Source organism: Thalassophryne amazonica, chromosome 1 (assembly GCF_902500255.1).
Source record: "Thalassophryne amazonica chromosome 1, fThaAma1.1, whole genome shotgun sequence".
NCBI classification, from domain to species: Eukaryota; Metazoa; Chordata; class Actinopteri; order Batrachoidiformes; family Batrachoididae; genus Thalassophryne; species Thalassophryne amazonica.
This window is the reverse complement of record NC_047103.1, coordinates 26,943,176-26,967,371: the sequence shown is the minus strand read 5'-3', so window position 1 is coordinate 26,967,371 and position 24,196 is coordinate 26,943,176.

Sequence of the window (24,196 nt, the reverse complement as noted above, 5' to 3'; positions counted from 1 at the left end):
CTCCGTGGTATAACTCACAAACTCGTAGCTTAAAGCAGATAACCCGTAAGTTGGAGAGGAAATGGCGTCTCACTAATTTAGAAGATCTTCACTTAGCCTGGAAAAAGAGTCTGTTGCTCTATAAAAAAGCCCTCCGTAAAGCTAGGACATCTTTCTACTCATCACTAATTGAAGAAAATAAGAACAACCCCAGGTTTCTTTTCGGCACTATAGCCAGGCTGACAAAGAGTCAGAGCTCTATTGAGCTGAGTATTCCATTAACTTTAACTAGTAATGACTTCATGACTTTCTTTGCTAACAAAATTTTAACTATTAGAGAAAAAATTACTCATAACCATCCCAAAGACGTATCGTTATCTTTGGCTGCTTTCAGTGATGCCGGTATTTGGTTAGACTCTTTCTCTCCGATTGTTCTGTCTGAGTTATTTTCATTAGTTACTTCATCCAAACCATCAACATGTTTATTAGACCCCATTCCTACCAGGCTGCTCAAGGAAGCCCTACCATTATTTAATGCTTCGATCTTAAATATGATCAATCTATCTTTGTTAGTTGGCTATGTACCACAGGCTTTTAAGGTGGCAGTAATTAAACCATTACTTAAAAAGCCATCACTTGACCCAGCTATCTTAGCTAATTATAGGCCAATCTCCAACCTTCCTTTTCTCTCAAAAATTCTTGAAAGGGTAGTTGTAAAACAGCTAACTGATCATCTGCAGAGGAATGGTCTATTTGAAGAGTTTCAGTCAGGTTTTAGAATTCATCATAGTACAGAAACAGCATTAGTGAAGGTTACAAATGATCTTCTTATGGCCTCGGACAGTGGACTCATCTCTGTGCTTGTTCTGTTAGACCTCAGTGCTGCTTTTGATACTGTTGACCATAAAATTTTATTACAGAGATTAGAGCATGCCATAGGTATTAAAGGCACTGCGCTGCGGTGGTTTGAATCATATTTGTCTATTAGATTACAATTTGTTCATGTAAATTCACTTTATACATGCTTCCCTTAGGCAGTATTATTAGACGGTATTGCTTAAATTTTCATTGTTACGCAGATGATACCCAGCTTTATCTATCCATGAAGCCAGAGGACACACACCAATTAGCTAAACTGCAGGATTGTCTTACAGACATAAAGACATGGATGACCTCTAATTTCCTGCTTTTAAACTCAGATAAAACTGAAGTTATTGTACTTGGCCCCACAAATCTTAGAAACATGGTGTCTAACCAGATCCTTACTGTGGATGGCATTACCCTGACCTCTAGTAATACTGTGAGAAATCTTGGAGTCATTTTTGATCAGGATATGTCATTCAAAGCGCATATTAAACAAATATGTAGGACTGCTTTTTTGCATTTACGCAATATCTCTAAAATCAGAAAGGTCTTGTCTCAGAGTGATGCTGAAAAACTAATTCATGCATTTATTTCCTCTAGGCTGGACTATTGTAATTCATTATTATCAGGTTGTCCTAAAAGTTCCCTAAAAAGCCTTCAGTTAATTCAAAATGCTGCAGCTAGAGTACTGACAGGGACTAGAAGGAGAGAGCATATCTCACCCATATTGGCCTCTCTTCATTGGCTTCCTGTTAATTCTAGAATAGAATTTAAAATTCTTCTTCTTACTTATAAGGTTTTGAATAATCAGGTCCCATCTTATCTTAGGGACCTCGTAGTACCATATCACCCCAATAGAGCGCTTCGCTCTCAGACTGCAGGCTTACTTGTAGTTCCTAGGGTTTGTAAGAGTAGAATGGGAGGCAGAGCCTTCAGCTTTCAGGCTCCTCTCCTGTGGAACCAGCTCCCAATTCAGATCAGGGAGACAGGCACCCTCTCTACTTTTAAGATTAGGCTTAAAACTTTCCTTTTTGCTAAAGCTTATAGTTAGGGCTGGATCAGGTGACCCTGAACCATCCCTTAGTTATGCTGCTATAGATGTAGACTGCTGGGGGGTTCCCATGATGCACTGTTTCTTTCTCTTTTTGCTCTGTATGCACCACTCTGCATTTAATCATTAGTGATCGATCTCTGCTCCCCTCCACAGCATGTCTTTTTCCTGGTTCTCTCCCTCAGCCCCAACCAGTCCCAGCAGAAGACTGCCCCTCCCTGAGCCTGGTTCTGCTGGAGGTTTCTTCCTGTTAAAAGGGAGTTTTTCCTTCCCACTGTAGCCAAGTGCTTGCTCACAGGGGGTCGTTTTGACCGTTGGGGTTTTACATAATTATTGTATGGCCTTGCCTTACAATATAAAGCGCCTTGGGGCAACTGTTTGTTGTGATTTGGCGCTATATAAAAAAATTGATTGATTGATTGATTGATTGATAATGCACTAACACGCGCTGCAGCCATCTGGATGGGGTCTAACAGGCATGATAACATAATACAGATAATTCTCTGACACATGAGCTGGAAGACAGCTGGACTGACAATGGATCTGTAATATCATGCAAATTATGACTCACCATGGGGCCATGCAGCTGCACGTGATGTTACAGGTAAGATGGTGATCATAACACACATACGTTATGTGTGTTACACATATGTTATGTGTGTTATTAAGCGCAACACCCAGCAGTGTGACACGACAGGTCTTCAATAGAGCGGAACACAGTGCTCTCCTTGCTCTTTTCTCCACCTACTTGCTTTACACCCACACCTTGGGTGGCACGTATGGCATTGGAAAGTCATTCTCCATATTCCTGCTGCATTCTGTTGCCATTGTGGGGTTTTGTGCTGTGTTTTTATTCTTTCTCTTTTTTATTTTAATTCTGTTTTTATTTTTTGTGGGGGAAGGTTTGTGTCTGTGTTTGACCTACACTGGGTAGTTGGTAGGGAGCTGCTGCTGAATCATTAGAGCCAGCTTCGTACTACATTCTGGGTATTCGTATGGCATTCATACACGGCTGTACGAATGTTTGTTCTGTACAAATGCAGCTCGAATTCTGTTTGTTTTTCCAATTTGTGTGATTCGTATGGGTGCTGTAATGTAACGGGGCCATTAGAGTCTTGATAGAGTCTTCAAGATGTCATGCTAAATTTTGGTGATTTATGCTTCAATCATAATGAATTTAATGTTGTAATAAAGGCAAAGTGTTATCTTAGAGAAGTCTTGTAAGTTGGCATGATGTGGTCAAGATTCACTTCAACAATTTTAACATGAGATATTCGTGGACAGTCATGCTCAAAATCATGTTTGTGGGAATAGTGCTTTGCCGTGCACCTCAACTTTGACAAGTGACATTGCGGAATGTAACAAAGTCTGCAAGAAAACTTGACACACATATGTAGTATCTGGAATTGCCCACGTCAGGTCAGGTTTGCCAAAGGTCAGTCACTCAGATCACAGTCACTGATGTCGGAGGAGTCGAATAATGATTCCTATTAGTTGTCCCGACTCAGCTCTTCCATATCAATCTGACCTAATACTGCTCCCTTGATATAGTCTCAAGAGTGTCAGAATCATTGTAGACTACATCCAACAAGCAGTGGAGCCCCCTCCGTCCACTCCATCACACACATATACATCTTTTACTTCCAAACTCTGCTGGTATTTATTTTATACATTGTAATTCATACAAAAATATAATGTCTTACTGAATAAAACAACATAAATAAAGTGACAAAGCATGCCTCAACAGCTCATGGCTTCCAGCCCAAAAGCTTTTCAAAAACCATGAAAACACACACAAAACTATAAAACTACTAAAATAGTCACTCAAAATTTAGTGCAGTACTTTAACTGTCCCAGTTGCTTACTGTATCATAAAAAGCAACGCAGCTGAAGCATACATAAGAATCCTATGCAACAAACCGTGCCTCTTTCATTTGCCCCCCCCCCCCCCCGCCCCGACAATACCTCCATACACTCAAAAAATGATGCATTGGATGAACTCAATTCAATTATGAGCAGGATTTCCATCTATTAAATATATGTAGCCCCAACTCAAATTAAACTCATCCATGCAAGATGATTTAATTTAATTTAGTTATGCAGGAGTGGTGGCCAAGTGGTTAATGCACTTGGTTTCAGTTCAGAAGGCTCCGGGTTCAAATCCCACCCATGCCACATTTCTCCATGTAATATGGAGTTGCGTCAGGAAGGGCATCCGGCATAAAACCTGTGCCAATTCAACATGCGGATCCACCTTGGATTTGCTGTGGCAACCCCGAGTGCAAACAAGGGAGCAGCCGAAGGGACTTACTTTTTACCTGTATTTATTTGATGGAAATCTTACCCATAACTGAATTGAGTTCATCCAATCAGTCATTTGTTTGATCAAAAAACTGACTGATAGATTCCATCTAATAAATAAATATATCTAGTCACAACTAAATTAAATTAAATTATCTTGCATGGATGTGTTTAATTTGAGTTGGGGCTACATATATTTATTAGATTTCAATCCTTCGCATAACTGAAATGAGTTCATCCAATCAATGAGTCATTTGTTTGAGTGACACACAAAAAATTGACTCATTGGATTGGATTCCATCTGATAAATATATGTAGTCCCACCTAAATTAAATTATCTTGCATGGATGTGTTTTATTTGACTTGGGACTACATATATTTATTAGATGGTAATCCTGTGCATAATTGAATTGAGTTTATCCAATGAGTCATTTGTTTGAGTGATACACTCAAAAATCTGACTCATTGGATTTATTCCATCTAATAAATATATCTAGTCCCACCAAAATTGAATTACATTATCTTGCATGGATGTGTTTTATTTGAGTTGGGGCTATATACATTTATTAGATGGTAATCCTGTACATAGTTGAATTGAGTTCATCCAATGAGCCATTTGTTTGAGTGTGCCCATTGTTAGGGAACACCCCCCCCCCCCCCCCCCCCCCCGCTTTGGGAATCACTATGTTACAGAAATAAATTGATAAAATCCGTGTGGCTTTCTTATCACCTGCAAATAACAATCATCCCCGTTTCCCAGTTGAAATGACGTAGGCCCGTCCTGACGTGTTGGGTTTCTGTGCTGCTCAGTTTACTCATGTATCCTCTCACTATAAATATTCTTTTATCTGAGGAAAAATAGTCCTGTGCATTTACAACAGCAAATCCAGATAGTGCTAGTTCATCGGCAGAGAAGACAGACTATTTTTGTCTTTGGAAAACAGATTCTCCTTCCATGTGAATGTGCAAAGGGGGGGACATGCACCATGCTGTACTTAGGGAAAGATGTATGAGTACATCTCAGCAGACAAGAGCCCGAGGAAAGGAAATGTAAAGTAGGAGGAAAATCATTAGCTTTGTTTGCTTGTTCTCTCTCAATTATGTACCTCCAAAGTCAGACAGAAAAGTTAAAAAAAAAGAAAAAAAGAATGCGTTCGCAGCCTTGAATATCAATTTATCACTTGCTTTTGTGTCACAGGCACTTCGGAAACGTCCTGGCAATAGGTTTAGTCGGCTGAATTACAGCTTCTTGCTGAAGCCCAATCACAAAGCTGCATTTCACGGTGGGTTGGGGTGGGGTGGCGAGATCTGTGCGCCTCCGCATTGTGACAAAACTATTGCTCATTCCACCTCTCAATATTTATCATCGCCCAATTTCCCCCCCCCCCATGCCTCGTGCTCGAGGCCGTGATTTATGACACGCTCGCCCTCGACCTCATCAGAACGGCGACGGCGTTCATCACAGGGACTTTTCACAGGTGCCACGTGTGCTTAATCCACAAATGACAAAAACGAAGAAGAAGAAGAGAGGGAGGAGAGGTAGCGATAGATGGAGGCGGGAGAGGGCGGGAGACATCAAACTAACCAGAGAGAGAGAGAGAGAGAAGAGTACAGTAAACGAGAACGAAAGAATCCAACATCCGCTTATCTATACATCAAAGAGGCAATGCTGCCTTGCAAATTTGCTAAAGCTCATTTGTAATGTTTTACGCTTGTCGCCAGCCTTAAAGCGCGCAGATCATGGGAGTCGCTACCTGTCACATGATCAATGGCAACGAGATGGCAATTTAAATCTCACCATTAAACACTTTTGACTCGCGGTATGCAGAGCACAGCTGCAATGCATGATGCCATTCCCGCGCCTACTGGCTGGACAGAGCTACCAGATTGATTATAAATCGTGCTTTTGCTGCACAAAGCAAAGGCACACTTCCCCACATGTAAAGGCAAAATCTCTCTCTCTTTCTTAAGTTGGCCCCTTGGCTCCCAAAGCCTCTGTAGTGATCCGCGCAGTGCGCGCGGCTGGGACTCCAGCCAGGCGGTAACGACAAAGGAATCACAGCTTGTTAAGTGGTCGCTTTGCTTCACAAAGTCTTTAATGATTTTGCAGTAATTACGCACTATCTTCAGGGTCGAGAGGTCCCTCCTTTAAATCATCACCCTAATTGGGCGAGCCGGTCACTCGTGGATTTGGAATAAAGAAATCATTTTGCACTTTGAGGAAAGTTGTTCAACTTTCCTTTCTCTCACTCTTGTGTCCTTTACTACACTTGGACTTTCTCCACTCGGTGAAGTTCGCCTCCTCCTGAGGGCGGCCAAATCAAGTCAAACACAGTTAATGTGTCATTCATCATGATTATTATGCACTTATTCAATCTTTCTCGCAATCCCCTTGAAAGACACCCAATGCCCAGGCATTATTAAAAAACAGCTCAATCCACAAGGTAATTAAAATATAATCATCAATTATAAGTGTCATAGTCTATTTTTGGTTCCGACTAAACATGCTGAAAATTTGAGGGGGAAAAAAATCCACCACATCTTCAGCTGGCTTATGAGAGGTGTTTGACAGCCGGCTGAATATAGCGGGGTCTGGTGAAGAGAAAAGGTGTGTAATTTGCAGCATATGGGGTATTGAGTTTGAAATAACCTGATTATTGGTACGCTGTCAAGGTGAGAAAGAGTTCCAGATCTCATTAAAAGCACATTTGAACACGGAGGATGGCACATGTGTCATGACAGAAGCTCTCCTACTGTCCACAAGTTTGTTTGTAAGTATCTCTAGGAAAAAATAAAAATAAAAAAAAAAATCATAATTCGAAATGCCTCAGGACACTCAGAAAATTGCAAACTGGAGCTCGGCTCCGCCATTAGCGTTGCATTAAGCGCACCTGTCAGTGCTTGGGATGAATTCAGCCATCCAAATTACAACCCGATCTACAGTATATCACACCTGTTAAAAGCATCTGCTTCTTTTTTGTGGTTTTGCTTATCTGTTGCTGTGTGGTTCCCTGTCAACAGCGCAGGATTTGCAGGCATTGTTGTCACATGCACATCATACACAGAATAAGTCTGCGGCCGGCTCCATTACGAGTAAGGTATATTCATTGGTTGTCATAAAACTCTTTCCTTAGTGCAACGCGGCGAAGCCCCCAAAGGAAATTATAGCTTGATTTACCCTGATATTTCCTCCCATCACAAACACTTCATGTAATATATCCCTGCAATTTTCTCAATCCATTTTCTCTTGCTTTGGCACTGCCACCGCGCCATTCCCAGCACCACAACACAAATAATGATATAAATGACCTCACAAATAAACAGAGATCTTGCTGTTGTATTTCATTTCGGCAACTTAAGAGGGAGAAGGGGAGCCCGGTTTGTGCAGTGATGGTGCCTTTCAAAGTGCACGCAGTGGCTGAGGTCCCCCGCACTGCCGCACCCCCCTTCCCACACCCACACACACACACACACACACCATCCAAAAGCAGGCTGCAAAATCCTCGGTTAAGCTGTTTATTGATCTTGGAAGAAAGGTATTCCCAGTGTCGCGCTCCATCGCAGGTAGGCAAGCCTTTTAGAGGAAGACCTCTGTGTGCAGACAGTCACTACTGATATACATCACATATTCATCCACCCACGCGGACAGCAGCAGAGCTGCCAGTAGGTAACACAACACAAACACACTTCACAGGTTATTGAAGGCATGTGCAAAAAGAGACTGCTGGTTTCAATCTTTTGGCACAAATTCGAACACTGATCCCCATTAATCACAATTCTTTTTTAGTTTCACTTTACAACACAAATATCAAATAAAAATACAATTAGCAAACTTATGCAGCCCAGTCTCACTCTTTTTTGAGACCATCACAAAATGTGTCACATTTTCATGACGTGGTCAATATTAGTTCACTATTTTTAACCCTACCCCGAACCCTAACCACAACCACCATAATGCCATCACAAAATAATTTCATGATACTGTGACAAAATGTGTTACATTTTCATGACGGTATCATGAACTACAACCCCAATTCCAATGAAGTTGGGACGTTGTATAAAATCAATCAATCAATCAATTTTATTTATATAGCGCCAAATCACAACAAACAGTTGCCCCAAGGCGCTTTATATTGTAAGGCAAGGCCGTACAATAATTACGTAAAAACCCCAACGGTCAAAACGACCCCCTGTGAGCAAGCACTTGGCGACAGTGGGAAGGAAAAACTCCCTTTTAACAGGAAGAAACCTCCAGCAGAACCAGGCTCAGGGAGGGGCAGTCTTCTGCTGGGACTGGTTGGGGCTGAGGGAGAGAACCAGGAAAAAGACATGCTGTGGAGGGGAGCAGAGATCAATCACTAATGATTAAATGCAGAGTGGTGCATACAGAGCAAAAAGAGAAAGAAACACTCAGTGCATCATGGGAACCCCCCAGCAGTCTAAGTCTATAGCAGCATAACTAAGGGATGGTTCAGGGTCACCTGATCCAACCCTAACTATAAGCTTTAGCAAAAAGGAAAGTTTTAAGCCCAATCTTAAAAGTAGAGAGGGTGTCTGTCTCCCTGATCTGAATTGGGAGCTGGTTCCACAGGAGAGGAGCCTGAAAGCTGAAGGCTCTGCCTCCCATTCTACTCTTACAAACCCTAGGAACTACAAGTAAGCCTGCAGTCTGAGAGCGAAGCACTCTATTGGGGTGATATGGTACTATGAGGTCCCTAAGATAAGATGGGACCTGATTATTCAAAACCTTATAAGTAAGAAGAAGAATTTTAAATTCTATTCTAGAATTAAAAGGAAGCCAATGAAGAGAGGCCAATATGGGTGAGATATGCTCTCTCCTTCTAGTCCCTGTCAGCACTCTAGCTGCAGCATTTTGAATTAACTGAAGGCTTTTCAGGGAACTTTTAGGACAACCTGATAATAATGAATTACAGTAGTCCAGCCTAGAGGAAATAAATGCATGAATTAGTTTTTCAGCATCACTCTGAGACAAGACCTTTCTGATTTTAGAGATATTGCGTAAATGCAAAAAAGCAGTCCTACATATTTGTTTAATATGCGCTTTGAATGACATATCCTGATCAAAAATGACTCCAAGATTTCTCACAGTATTACTAGAGGTCAGGGTAATGCCATCCAGAGTAAGGATCTGGTTAGACACCATGTTTCTAAGATTTGTGGGGCCAAGTTACATACACAAAAAGTGCATGACTGTCCAAATACTTACGCACCTCACTCTATTTTGTGACATATCTGCTCCATTATTCCCATGTTTGGAGTGCTATTTAACAAGGTGATATCTTACATAAAGATCCTGCTAAGCTTCAGTGGTCTTGTAATTCCTTTGGTGTCGCTGCAAAATGACTCAGCAAATTTGTTATATTCTGCTTGTATGTGGAGCAGTTTGTAGGCAGAAATGGAAACGTGAGTGGAGACAACACATTTGGTCTTTTACTACAACACTCTGACTGCTGTAAGTGAAATTAGTTTGTATTTTAAGGGAAATTGAACAAACCCTGAACAGTAGTCAAAATGTCCCCCAGTGGAAAAAAGTAATCACAGCTGCTCCCTTGGTGTTAATAAAAGAAAAATGGACAAAAATCCCTGAAGCTGTAGCTCTCCCCAACATTGTTTGCGGTTAAGAATTATCACAGTTACCATACTCATCCACAGTGTGAAATATACAGTGAAAAATCAATGGTTCCTTGCATAATATTAAGATAGTTTGCAAATGTTAGGTCTGGCAAATGTTAGCTTTAGCTGGCTAATGGTCATTCATTAAACTGTAACTTATGGGAAACTTTAGAAGCTAGCGCAAGGTAGCATTCATCTTCAACTGACGCATTCTAATTCAGAACCTCTTAAGATAAGAATATAAAGTTTATTAATAAAGACACTTGATAGCAACTTACGCTAACTGACTACAGTATCCACTAGCTCATTCGTAAATAAGCTACTTGGATTTGTCATTATCCCTAATGCAAGGCATCCTTACGTAATAATGCATATCATTGGAAGAGGTTTATCTTCTTTCCTTGTGTTTTTGAGCAAAAATGCAGTGAACCAAAGTTACTGACTGTTGCAATTTGACTTGCTGACAGTTCCTGAAGCTCTGGCAGTCTTAGGTAGGGTTGCCAACCGTCCCTTGAAAAACGGAATCGTCCCTTATTTGGAAATAAAAGTGTGCGTTCCGTATTGACCTGAAACGGGACGCAGTTTGTCCCGTATTTCTGTGAGAATCAAAAAGTCTGTAAAATGTCAATGGAATTGACTGGCACTTTATATGGAAACTTACGGTAAATTTGATCCCAGCCTCTCTCCTGCTTTTCACCAATGAGCTGACAGACACGAGTTGACAATACAGAATCACTCTTATCTCATTGGTCGAGGGACATCTGCTCGCAAGAAGATACCGACGTCATGAGCTGACGACGGTCGCTGGACGAAAATAACAAAGCAGCATGGCTGATATCGATACAGACACCGACACTGGCACTGCAGATATGCCTACGGACAGCAATGTCTGTAACGTCGTTACTCCTCCTAAAAAAAACAAACAAAAAAGAAAGCAAAAATACAGGGGAGAATGAGAAAAGGAAAATGGCTGGGTGGAAAAGGTGCGCGACAACAGTATTGTTTACTTTTCAGACTTTATTTTTTGCACTTTTTATTACACTAAATGTGTAAATGTGCACTGTTACATTGTTTTGCACTGTTACATTGTTTTGGATGATGCAAATTTTCTGTTTGTTTTTTTTTTTTTTGTTAATTTATACAATTTTAAGTTAAGCAATAGCACTACAGAGATTTATTTTTAAAGAAGACAGAATGCTCATATTGAAATTGTGAGTGAAAATTTATTTTGCACTAAAAATAAATTGCTAAATAATAATTTGTTTTCCACGTGTTCATATCAGAACAAATGCATGTATGCATCTACCTAAATTCAGGGTCAAGTCAACAGTCAATGGTTAAAAATCGTTTCACACAGAAGCTGGGAAGGGTGAAGGCAATGGTCAGTCGGCCGGTCGGCCCTGGCGGTGAGGTGTCCCTTATTTATTTTTCAGAGAGTTGGCAACCCTAGTCTTAGGGTAGCCATATTCCCGAAAGATCTCATAATAATAGTGTTGAAAATGCGAATCCATGTAGAGATAAAAACAAATCACAACTCAACCACAGAATTTTGTGAGCATGCTCCCTACTGCTGTGCTGCATTGCATTGTTGGTAATGACAAAACACCAAATTGCAATGATGGGGGTGAGGCAGACATACAAGAGGTTCAACTGAGGTTAAGAAATGGTATAGGCCACTTTATGGGTGTCTGCAGTCATATTACAATATTCTTCTAGACATAAATATGGGAAATATATTGCAATATTTATAATTACAGATCAGAAGGACACAGGTTTTGAACACCCCAAATGATTGTCTTCTACCTCTTTGGTGTGGGACCCAAGTCTTAATTAGAGGGGGTCAGACCTCCTGGTACTCTCTGTTTTTTCAAACCATGTGTGAAGCTACAATCCCTTTCAACCTCAACAGATTTTATGAGCAGCACTTCGACTAAAGACAAACTTTTATTATTTTTTTTAAACCTCTGAGTATTGCCAGGATGTTTCCCAAGTGCAGAGGCTTAAGTAATTAATTAAGTCAAAAGGAAGGCTACGCTAATTCTCTTTGCTGATTATCATCAATTAATTAACAGCTACATGGTGAGATAAGGAAACAGTAGCCCATGTATAGCGTAATAACCTAGCAATTATTCAGCTAAAGTCTGGAACAGCCGAAAATACTCTTCCTACTCTTGGGAGCTGCATAAACAGTCCAATCTGTCAGGGCAGCAACACGGTCTGTGGTGCCTGCACCACTGATGGTGTGTGTGTGTGAGAGAGAAAATGTTAAACACAAGTTTAACAAGTTTAACTTGATCACATGCAAGCAATCAAGCTGATAACCTTCTTTTCAATTCATCAGAATGACTGGAATGACTTTCAGACAAAGAATCACTTTCATTTGGCCATGTTTCATTTCACTTTATTTTATTTATAGTGCCAAATCACAACAAAGTTGCCTCAAGGGGCTTCACACAAGTACGGTCTGATGTAACCAACCCCTAGAGCAAGTGTAACAGAGGCCAGCAGGTGTAGCTGTGCAGATGTAGTTAGTAAACCTCACTCCCAACAGCTAAAAATGATTCTCTGGTCCCAAGGCCAGAGCCCTGGGTTTTAGCCTTCTGGTTAGAGAGTCCAACTCCCATGCCGGAGCTCGTGAGTTCGCATCCCAAGGGGAGCGAATGGACGGAGTCAATAACAACACAACGCAGAGTGCAGCCGCTACACAAGCACACAGGCGACAATGGTAAGGAAAAACTCCCTCTGATGATTTCAGGAAGAAACCTCAAGCAGACCAGACTCAAAGGGGTGACCCTCTGCTTGGGCCATGCTACCGACATAGAAATATACAGGAAATTTTGGGAGTCCATGCTGGTGCACAGGGCGGGAGGCCTGCAGAAGAAGACACCACCTCCCACCTCTGGAGGGAGCTGCAACTCAAACAGCAAGAAAAAAAGAATCAGGCATCAGAAAGACAACAAATACGGTATAATTTGATTATAAATAGCAAAATAATAATAATAAAAAACCATGTCACCCTCTGCTTAGGCCATTCTAACAGTTACAAGGTTTTTACCAAATGCTGTCCAAGGTGAACAGGAAACAGAAAAAACAAAACAAAACAGAATAGCATCAAAAACAAAGTGCATTATTGAGATGAGCATGAAGTCGATGAGCATAGGTACGGTGTTGTGACATAAGTCCAGCACCCTGGAGTGCAGGGCCAGTGACTATCCATCTCTGTGGCCTACAGACTTTTTATTTACCCAAGGAACACAAAGTTCCTTGAGAAAGTTCCTTAGTCCCCCCCCACACACAAAAAAAGTGCGCACCGGAGGGTACCTGCCTCTGAGCGTGTGTAATGAATTGGGTGAAAGCTTGTGTATTTAGGCTACACCGTTGTAAGAGACTGACTAAGAGTAAAGAGTGATGACAGTATTTTTTTTATTATTATTTGAACGTATAGACCCTCGGTCAAGTGATCTGCATACCACAAAACCAAACCAACAACTGATCTGAGAAATGACACGAGACAGTAGATTAACCCCACATAAACCTTTCATGTAGATATACAGTGGTCCCTGGTTTATCGCGGGAGTTATGTTGTGAAAATAGCCCGCAATAGGCGAAATCTGTGAAGTAGACAGCGTTATTTTTTACAATTATTATAGACGTTTTAAGGATGTAAAACCCCTCACTACACACTATACACTTTTCTCAAACAGGCATTAACATTTTCTCACTTTTCTCTCGTGTGTAAACATTCAAAGTTCAAACCTTAGTAAAAAAATAAGACCAACCTGTTTTCAGGCCCAAACATTTGTTTGACAAATAAAAATAGAACGTTTTCCTATAAATAATTATGATGGCTTTTAGAAATAACGAATTTAATTTAAAGATCAATCTACGAGGTTGGACACATAAGAAATTATTAATAGTGACTGACCAGTATTTCACAGTTCCTCTGATCGCGCCTGTTCGTCCTGGCGCCGCGCCACTGTCGCACCTTTTTCCACTCACACCTCGCTGCAGGTTTCTTTTTCTGAGTGAAGAACACAGTTATGGGTAGTTGTTGGCGCTCTTTTTTCTTCTGGGCGAGAAGATTCTTAGAAACAGACACGCAGAACACAATGCGCGTGCTCTCCCTTCGCGGTGCCGCAACAGGTGTCCCGTCATCTTGACAGAACACCAGCCTGCTTGATGAGGATGCAGAGCACAATGCACTGTTTAAAAAAAAAGCATGCAAAATTGGACTAAAAAAATCCGCGAAACTGCGAGGTGCATTTTTGATAACTCTCATATCCGAGGGGGCGAGGTTGATGACGTGAGGGGGCGTCGCCCCCAAACGCCCCCTCGTGGCGCCGGGTCCGGAACAGAGTTGTTGTCCAGCAGGTGCACCAGGTGTACCGACGCACCAGAATTCAAACCATTGTGGCTGTCTATCAAAATAAGGACCACCCTACTTCACTTGTGTGCTGCAATCTCTGCTCTCGCTTTGGATTGCAGCACGTACTAGTGCTTCTCACACTTGCTGCTTGTGCACAACTACACAGCATGGAGAGTAAACATAACAGTAAGCTAATCGATATAATAATCAGCATGTGAATGAGGTACGTTCAAACATTTTGAAGCTGTGTAACAATTCATTTAATTTTGCTGAGTTTCATTATCATGACAAATTATTTTCACGATTACACATTTATTAATACAGCTCAGCTTATGTGATCAGTTGATTGCACTGTTCATTCATAACTAGGAACACGGAGTGCATTTGTTTTCTCTTTCCCTTTTTGTGACAACCAATCACGGCTCTTAGAAGAGTGCATCATACCTAGCAACAGGGTCAACCCCGCCTCCTCACAAAGATAAAAGTTTCTGTCCCCTCCTTGCTCAGAGTTGCTCTCAGACAATTCCTGGATCACTCTTTGGCTACAATTCCTGGCTAGGAATCTTTGAGCTAATTTAGGAGCCCTCTGAGAGGACTCAGATATGGGACCTGGAGTTGGAAAATATTGAGACCAAAAGCTTAGAAAAAGAAAATGCCAGGTAAAGCCCAGAGGCTGAGTGTAAAGCCCTTGATAATACAGATGGAATGAGAATTTCCTGACTCTTTGCAGTAGAATGAGCAAACCTAAATCCTCAGACACAACACATAGCTTGGATAAACAAACCAACATAGAAAAGCAGTGGAAAGCAAACACAGACACTTAATTGTTCTCAAACCTGGTGAATTTCATGATGAAAAAAAAATATATTCTCTGGTCCAGAGTAATACACATTTTTGTGTGTGTGTGTGTGTGTGTGTGTGTGTGTGTGTGTGTGTGTGTGTGTGTGTGTGTGTGTGTGTGTGTGTGTGTGTGTGTGTGTGTGTGTGTGTGTGTGTGTGTGTGTGTGTGTGTGTGTGTGCTGTATAACATTTCATTTTAAGACTTCATATTTTTAAGATCTATCCATCCTTTGTTCCAGTGGGTTACACTGAACACCCACATTGACATTTTGAATAAAAAGTGCAAAGTCTATTACATAAACTAATGATATCGGATATCATCCTTTTACTGGTCATATGATCTTTGATCTTGGGTGGTCCTGAAAGGTCTAACTTATTTCCAATGGCTGTTTCAAGGAAATGGTTCAAGATATACCTGTGGTTACTATGACACAGTACTATGAAGTCATATATGATCTTTCTAATGGTTGCATGACTTTTGATTTTGGGTGACCTTGAAAGGTCAAACTCAAGAACTCTTTACATTGGACAGATTGAACCTGATTTAAGGGTTGCGTGTTAGTCAATGATAAAGTCATTGACATTTGCACATGATTGATCACATGTCAAAGCCACAACAAAAAAAATATTGGAATTAACAAAACAAGTTGTTGAATTACAAAAGGCAAATGAAGAGAAAGACAAATCATTAAAACTTATGGAAAATCGAATTGCAGAACTTGAACAACAGACTAGGTCAAATGACCTTCTCATTACAGGTTTGGACATTAAGCCTCGAAGTTATGCAAGAGCGGTGGCTTCAGGAAAGGAGCCCTCTGAAATGGACAACCTCTCTGTAGAGGAACAGGTGATTTCACTTTTGAAGGACAAAGGAATTTTAATAAACCCTAATGATATCGATAGTAGTCACCTTTTACCGCGGAGAGGTCAAAATCAACCTAAAGTCATATTATTGAGGCTTACAAACAGGAAACAGAAGTTTGCAATTCTAAAACAAGCAAAGAATTTAAAAGGAACGAATGTATATATAAATGAATACTTGACCAAGAAAAATTCAGATTTAGCAAGACAGGCACGATTTTTAAGAAAACAAAACAAGATACAGGCTACATGGACATTTAACTGTAAAGTTTATATTAAATTAAATGGAACACCTGAAGAAGCTAAAACCTTATGGATTAAAGATGAACATGAGCTTAGTAAGTTTAACTGATGTAAGTTGTGAAGTAATATATAAAGAAATGTACTGGTTGATTGTAATGATGGAGGAAAATCTGTATATAATATAATGAACACGGTTAATAATCAGTTTATTTCTGCCAAGGAGCTCTGTTTGGAAACATTTAATTATAGTCATCCTGCCTCTCGCCATTTTGAACCTGAATCAGATCCAGATTCTTTTTTTAGTGACAATATTGAGCGACAATGTAATTATTTTACAGAAGAACAATTTAATGATTATAAAATTAAAGATGGAGATTTTTCAATAATACATTTTAATAGTAGAAGTCTTTCTCGGAATTTTTCAAGGATAAATGATTGTTTAGATACATTTAGAAAAAGTTTTTCAGTGATCGCTATATCAGAAACATGGTTAACTGATGTCAATCAAGATCTTGTACAGTTGGAAGGTTATCAATTGTTTCAGGTAAATCGACAGAAGAGAAGAGGCGGGGGTGTGGCATTATATGTAAGGTCTGATTACAACTGTAAATTAGTTCACAATATGTCATTCACAGTTGATAATATCATGGAATGTGTTACGGTTAAAATTACATCCATAAATTCAAAAAATACGGTTGTTAGTTGTTTATACAGAGCTCCCGGAGCAAATATTGATACTTTTGAACAAGTAATTATGGGTATGTACAACAAAATAAATAAGAATTCACATTTATTTATCTGTGGTGATTTTAATATCGATTTTCTAAATCCTCACAATCATCCACAAACCACTTCATTTATAAATTCTTTATATTGTTTGGGAGTATTTCCGACCATCATTCATCCAAGTAGAATAACTGTGAATTCAACAACCCTTATTGACAATATTTTAACTAATGTCATATCTGGTAATCTCAGTGCGGGATTGCTGGTAAATGATATTAGTGATCACCTGCCAGTATTTACTGTTTTTGCATCACATGATCGAGTGTTTCAAAAGGATTGTAATAGATTGAGTAGAAATGTCACACCAATAACTGTTGATAATTTAAGGGTGGATTTATTATGCCAGAATTGGAATGATGTTTATGTTGATGATGTTGATGAATCTTATGATGGTTTTATTTCTATCATTTCTAAGTTATACGATAAACACTGTCCTCCTGTTAACAAGATATATACTAACCGATACAGCAATAAACCATGGATAACCAAGGGTCTTCAGAGGGCATGTAAAAAGAAGAACTTACTGTATAAACATTTTATAAAATCGAGATCAAAGGAAGCTGAAAGTAAATATAAAATATATAAGAATAAATTAATTCATATTATGAGATTTAGTAAGAAAAGATATTATAGTGACTTACTTGTTAAAAATAAGAATAATATAAAAAATACATGGAATATTTTAAATGAAGTAATAAAAAAGAACAAAAATGGTAGAGATTATCCTTCTTTTTTCTTTCCAATAATACTGTGATAGAAGATAATGAGACTATTCCTGACCATTTTAATGAATATTTTGTCAATGTAGGTAAAAATCTTGCCAGTAATATTGATTCATTGAGCGTTAAATCTTTTGAAAATAAGATAACATTTAATAAATCTGTGTCAATGTTTGTTGGTGGAACAAATGAAAAAGAAATAATTGATCTGGTGCAGAATTCTAAAAGTAAGAAATCAAAGGACTTCAATAATTTGGATATGGCTTTGTTGAAAAAAAATCATTGATTGTATAGTAAAACCTTTCACTTATATTTGTAATATATCATTAAGTTTTGGTAAATTCCCTTCACAGATGAAGATAGCCAAAGTAATACCTTTGTTTAAAACTGGTGACAAACACACTTTTTCAAATTATAGACCTATTTCACTTTTACCCCAATTTTCTAAAATACTAGAAAAAAAATTTGTAAAAAGACTGGATAATTACTTACTAAAGTATGAGATACTCTGTGAAGAACAATATGGATTTAGAAAATCTAGGACTACTTCACATGCATTGATGGATTTTGTGGAAAATATAGCGACTGCCGTCGATAACAAGCAATATACAGTAGGTATTTTTTTTGATTTACAGAAAGCGTTTGACACTGTAAATCATGAAATATTGCTAACTAAATTACAGAAATATGGAATCAGAGGATTAGCATATGACTGGATAAATAGTTATTTACATGGTCGGTATCAGTATGTTCAATACAATAACATTGATTCCGAACTTCAGGAAATTACGTGTGGGGTGCCCCAGGGTTCGGTCTTAGGTCCTTTGTTATTTATTTTCTATATAAATGATATATGTTATGTGTCACGGGTACTGAGGTGTGTTCTTTTTGCAGATGACACAACTGTATTTTGCAGTGGTGATAATCTTGAACAGCTTCTTGACACGGTGGTAAACGAACTGGATAAATTTAAGGCTTGGTTTGATGCTAATAAATTGTCACTTCATCTTGGGAAAACCAAATGTATGATTTTTGGAAATAAATTTGTGCCTAAATGTAAAAGTGTAACCATTAACAATATGGAAATACAGATAGTAACTGAGAACAAATTTCTAGGTGTTATAATTGACAATAAACTCAGCTGGAAACCTCATATAAATTATATAAAATTTAAAATGTCAAAATCTATCGCTATCATGTACAGGGTCAAGGACATATTGTCCCAGGATGGGCTACTTAGATTATATTATTCTTTAATTGTACCATATATGACATATTGTATCGAACTCTGGGGTAATACTTACAAATCAAATACCAATCATGTATTTCTTTTACAAAAACATGCCATCAGAATCATCTGTAATAAACCTTATCTTGAGCCAACGCATTCTCTGTTTATGACTTTAAATTTACTGAAATTTAGAGATTTAGTGGATTATATCACCATTCAAACTTTGTACAAAGCTAATAACCAGGCCTTGCCACTTTATGTCCAGAGCCTGTTCAAGATCAGGAAATCTGAATACAGTTTACGAGGATGCATGGTTTTTAAGAAGCCTCCCGTACGTACTAATGTCAAGGGTTTTTGTGTTTCAGTTAAAGGGGTGAAGATTTGGAACAAATGTCCTGTGGAAATTAGATTATGTAGTTCTTTTGTCTCTTTTAAGAAACATTATAAGAAATTAATAATTTCTGGATATAAAGAAAATCATAAATAAAAAAAAAGATGTATAAATTTGTGGATGTATGTATTTAATTTGCTTATTTGTATATATAGGAGTGTGAGCATAAGTGTAATTATATGTTGGACTTGGACTTTTGGGATGGGGTATGAGGGGTGGGTAATTTATAAGCTTTGCTTCTTCCCACCCCCTTTTCAGGCACACGGTGTTTAATTTGGTCTTGTCTTTTTTTTTATTTGTTTGATATGTTGTCTTTATGCTGCTGTGTTGTTGCTGAAATAAATTCTATTCTATTCTATTCTAAACAAAGGACCACATGTTATGGTGTCACTGAATCGATGTCCAACATGTAAGACACAGGACGGCTGCTGCCCTCTCAGAGTGCTCCTTGTTTTGAAGGTAGTGGCTTCTGTTGTTGGCGTGAAGTGATCTCATGCCAGTTCGTGATGGCGTCATGAACATTGATTTAATCTTTTACAACCCCAATTCCACTGAAGTTGGGATGTTGTGTGTAAATAAAAACAGAATACAATCTACCGCGTGCTGGGTAATCGGGAGAGTCTGGAGTTTTCACGGTGGGCTGGTCCAACCTGGGGCCGTTGTGAGGGGGTGTTAATATATATGCATACATATATGACCACCGCTAACTGTTAGGCTACACAGCAAGACACTTGGGCTGCTGTATCTTAAAGAGAAGACATTAAGTGTTATAAATGTTTTACAATCATGAAAATTCACAAGAAAATAACTTAAGACTGCTTCTTTTGCAATGCTGTTATCTTTTCTAAAGCCTAAGGTAGGGACATACCGTTACACGTTTAACACCCCTATGCATTCATTACAGTTAGTTCAGTCCAACCAAGCCCTGTGCACTCAGATGGGACTTGCGCTACGAGCAAGTATAGGAGTGTCCCGTGAGTGCAAAGATGGACAGAAAAAAGCCAGGTGGAGCTGAAAAAGCTAGATTACGAAAAAGAAAAGCTTTGGAGGAAGATGCTGCCAAGTGTGCAAAGCTCACAGATATTTTCAAGAAGACAGAGCGAAGCGGGAAATGGTAAATAGGGTCGGGCAGAACAGGCTACATGCCTGTTGATGCCAGGATATCAGCCGTATCAACATTTGTAGAACAGTACCACCTCTTCCAGCTACTCACAGACTTCACTGACTTGCCTGGGCAGACACTGTACGATATTTTCAATCGTTGTACTTGGCTCCAGCTCAAACTGTGCGACAAAACCGCAGGGTTTAAAAGTTCAGAGCGCACGATTCATGTTCTCACACTGTACGGCCCGATGCTCTGATGCGATCTGACTGTTCACATTGTACGTTCAAAAATCACACGATGGGGTCACGTTTCTTTCTTTTAATTAAATTTATTTGATGCATATCAGAGCGCACAGTGAGTGAAATCAGGTAGGGGGAGACCGTATACAGCAACATGATTCACGAGAGGACGGTAAAAAAAGAAAACATAAACATTCATAACAGGTGTTGGTACTTACACTGTTGTATAAATAAACTATACTTCATACAGAGTGTTACAGCTGCGCAAGGTGTAGCAACTTATTCCCTCATCTGTCGTAAATCCTGTTGTGTGTGTGTGCGCACGCATATACATTCAGTCCCCCCCACCTGATTCCACTCATTGTGCACACTGATAGGTATGAACTTTAATATTATATTAGGTTATTGCGAGGAAATGCAATAAAAAAAAAAACACAAGACTTTACATGAGATCACTGTTCCCTCTCTCCGGTGTTTGCACATGCACAGTGCGCGACGTAATCAGCGAGTAGACGCTTGTAGCGCTGCTTCAACAGCGCGGAAACCTCACGAGTCACGACGGCCGACCAAAATAACGAACAGGTTTGATTTTCATCCGACCATATGATTCCCCATCGGGAGGTGGTAGTCAGATGTTAAACGCAGCTCGTTACTCCATGTAGACTGCACGACGCAGGACGCACGATTAAGCTGAAACTCAGCGTGATCCAAAAAATTCTCGCACGAGTGAAAAATTGGCTGAAAAAGGGCCAAAAATTGCACAGTGTAAGCCCACTGGTGAGTTAACAATACCGTTCTCGTTTTAACAAACTAACTTTTTCTTTCTATTATAAACCACCCAATTTTCACAGTCAGTCAGCACATAAATACTGGATTTAAATGCCACAGCAGAACTCTTATTGTCTCTGTGCGCTGGCGGTTTGTGGGCCGGTTGGATATGAAACTCCCAGGCTGAAAACTGTTCCCAGCATGCCCCTGAATACAATGATTTGCAAATCCTCTTCAACCTATAATAAACTGAATACACCACAAAGACAAGATATTTAATGTTCAAACTGATAAACTTTATTGTTTTTGTGCAAATATTTGTTCATTTTGAAATGGATGCCTGCAGCACGTTTCAAAAAAGTTGGAATGGGTTAACAAAAGACTGGTAAAGTTGATGAATGCTCAAAGAACACCTGTTTGGAACATTCCACAGGTGAACAGGTTAATTGGAAACAGGTGAGTGTTATGATTGGGTATAAAAGGAGCCTCCCAAAAAACCTCAAACATTCACAAGCAAAGATGGGGCGATGATCACCACTTTGTGAACAACTGCATGAAAAAAAATAGTTCAACAGTTTAAGTACAATGTTTCTCAACGTTCAATTGCAATGAATTTAGGGATTACATAATCTACAGTCCATAATATAATCAGAAGATTCAGAGAATCTGGAGAACTTTCTACACATAAGCGGCAAGGCCAAAAACCAACATTGAATGCCTGTGACCTTTGATCCCTCAGGCGGCACTGCATTAAAAACCAACATCACTGTGTAAAGGATCTTACCGCGTGGGCTCAGGAACACTTCAGAAAACCATTGTCAGCTAACACAGTTCGTCGCTACAAGTGCAAGTTAAAACTCCACCATGCAAAGCAAAAGCCACACATCAACAACATCCAGAAACACCACCTTCTATGGGTCCGAGCTCATTTGAAATCGACAGGCGCAAAGTGGAAAAGTGTGCTGTCGTCTGATGAGTCCACATTTCAAATTGTTTTTGGAAATCATGGATGTCATGTCCTCCAGACAAAAGAGGAAAAAGACCATCCAGATTGTTACAAGTGCAAAGTTCAAAAGCCAGCATCTGTGATGGTATGGGTGTGTATTAGTGCCCATTGCATGGGAAACTTACACATCTGTGATGGCACCATCAATACTGAAAGGTACATCCAGGTTTTGGAGCAACACATCAAATCAAATCAAATCAATTTTATTTATATAGCGCCAAATCACAACAAACAGTTGCCCCAAGGCACTTTATATTGTAAGGCAAAAACCACACAATAATTACAGAAAAACCCCAGCGGTCAAAACGACTCCCTGTGAGCAAGCACTTGGCGACAGTGGGAAGGAAAAACTCCCTTTTAACAGGAAGGAACCTCCAGCAGAACCAGGCTCAGGGAGGGGCAGTCTTCTGCTGGGACTGGTTGGGGCTGAGGGAGAGAACCAGGAAAAAGACATGCTGTGGAGGGGAGCAGAGATCAATCACTAATGATTAAATGCAGAGTGGTGCATACAGAGCAAAAAGAGAAAGAAACACTCAGTGCATCATGGGAACCCCCAGCAGTCTAAGTCTATAGCAGCATAACTAAGGGATGGTTCAGGGTCACCTGATCCAGCTCTAACTATAAGCTTTAGCAAAAAGGAACATTTTAAGCCTAATCTTAAAAGTAGAGAGGGTGTCTGTCTCCCTGATCTGAATTGGGAGCTGGTTCCACTGGAGAGGAGCCTGAAAGCTGAAGGCTCTGCCTCCCATTCTACTCTTACAAACCCTAGGAACTACAAGTAAGCCTGCAGTCTGAGAGCGAAGCGCTCTATTGGGGTGATATGGTACTATGAGGTCCCTAAGATAAGATGGGACCTGATTATTCAAAATCTTATAAGTAAGAAGAAGAATTTTAAATTCTATTCTAGAATTAACAGGAAGCCAGTGAAGAGAGGCCAATATGGGTGAGATATGCTCTCTCCTTCTAGCACATGCTACTATCCAAGCAATGTCTTTTTCAGGGACGTCCCTGCTTATTTCAGCAAGACAATGCCAAGCCACATTCTGCACGTGTTACAACAGTGTGGCTTCATAGTAAAAGAGTGCGTGTACTAGACTGGCCTGCCTGCAGTTCAGACCTGTCGCCCTTTGAAAATGTGTGGCGCATTATGAAGCGCAAAATACGACAACGGAGACCCCGGACTGTTGAACAACTGAAGTCGTACATCAAGCAAAAATTGGAAAGAATTCCACCTACAAAGCTTCAACAATTAGTGTCCTCAGTTCCCAAATGCTTATTGAGTGTTGTTAGAAGGAAAGGTGATGTAACACAGTGGTAAACATACCACTGTCCCAGCTTTTTTGAAACATGTTACAGGCATCCTTTTCAAAATGAGCAAATATTTGCACAAAAACAGTAAAGTTTATCAGTTTTCATTAAATATCTTGTCTTTGTGGTGTATTCAATTGAATATAGGTTGAAGAGGATTTGCAAATCATTGTATTCTGTTTTTATTTACATTTTGCCTTCATATACCACCACAGTGGTGTAGAAATGAAACAGTCACAGGTGAGATATGTGTATACACACATACATATATATGTATGTATATATGGCATAGTATGGTACTATGCTTCCTACCATTTTAAATTAATTTTATTAGTAAACAGAGCGGGTCGCAGCCTCAACTTTATCGAAAGTCTGGGTATTTTACCTTAGTATTTCTTCTGTTTTTCTTGTTGCTTAATGCTGACAAATTATACCTTATTTTGACATCTTTCTGCTGCCTGATTCTGTTTTTTTTTTTTTTTCTTTTGAAGTGAGGCTCCTTCC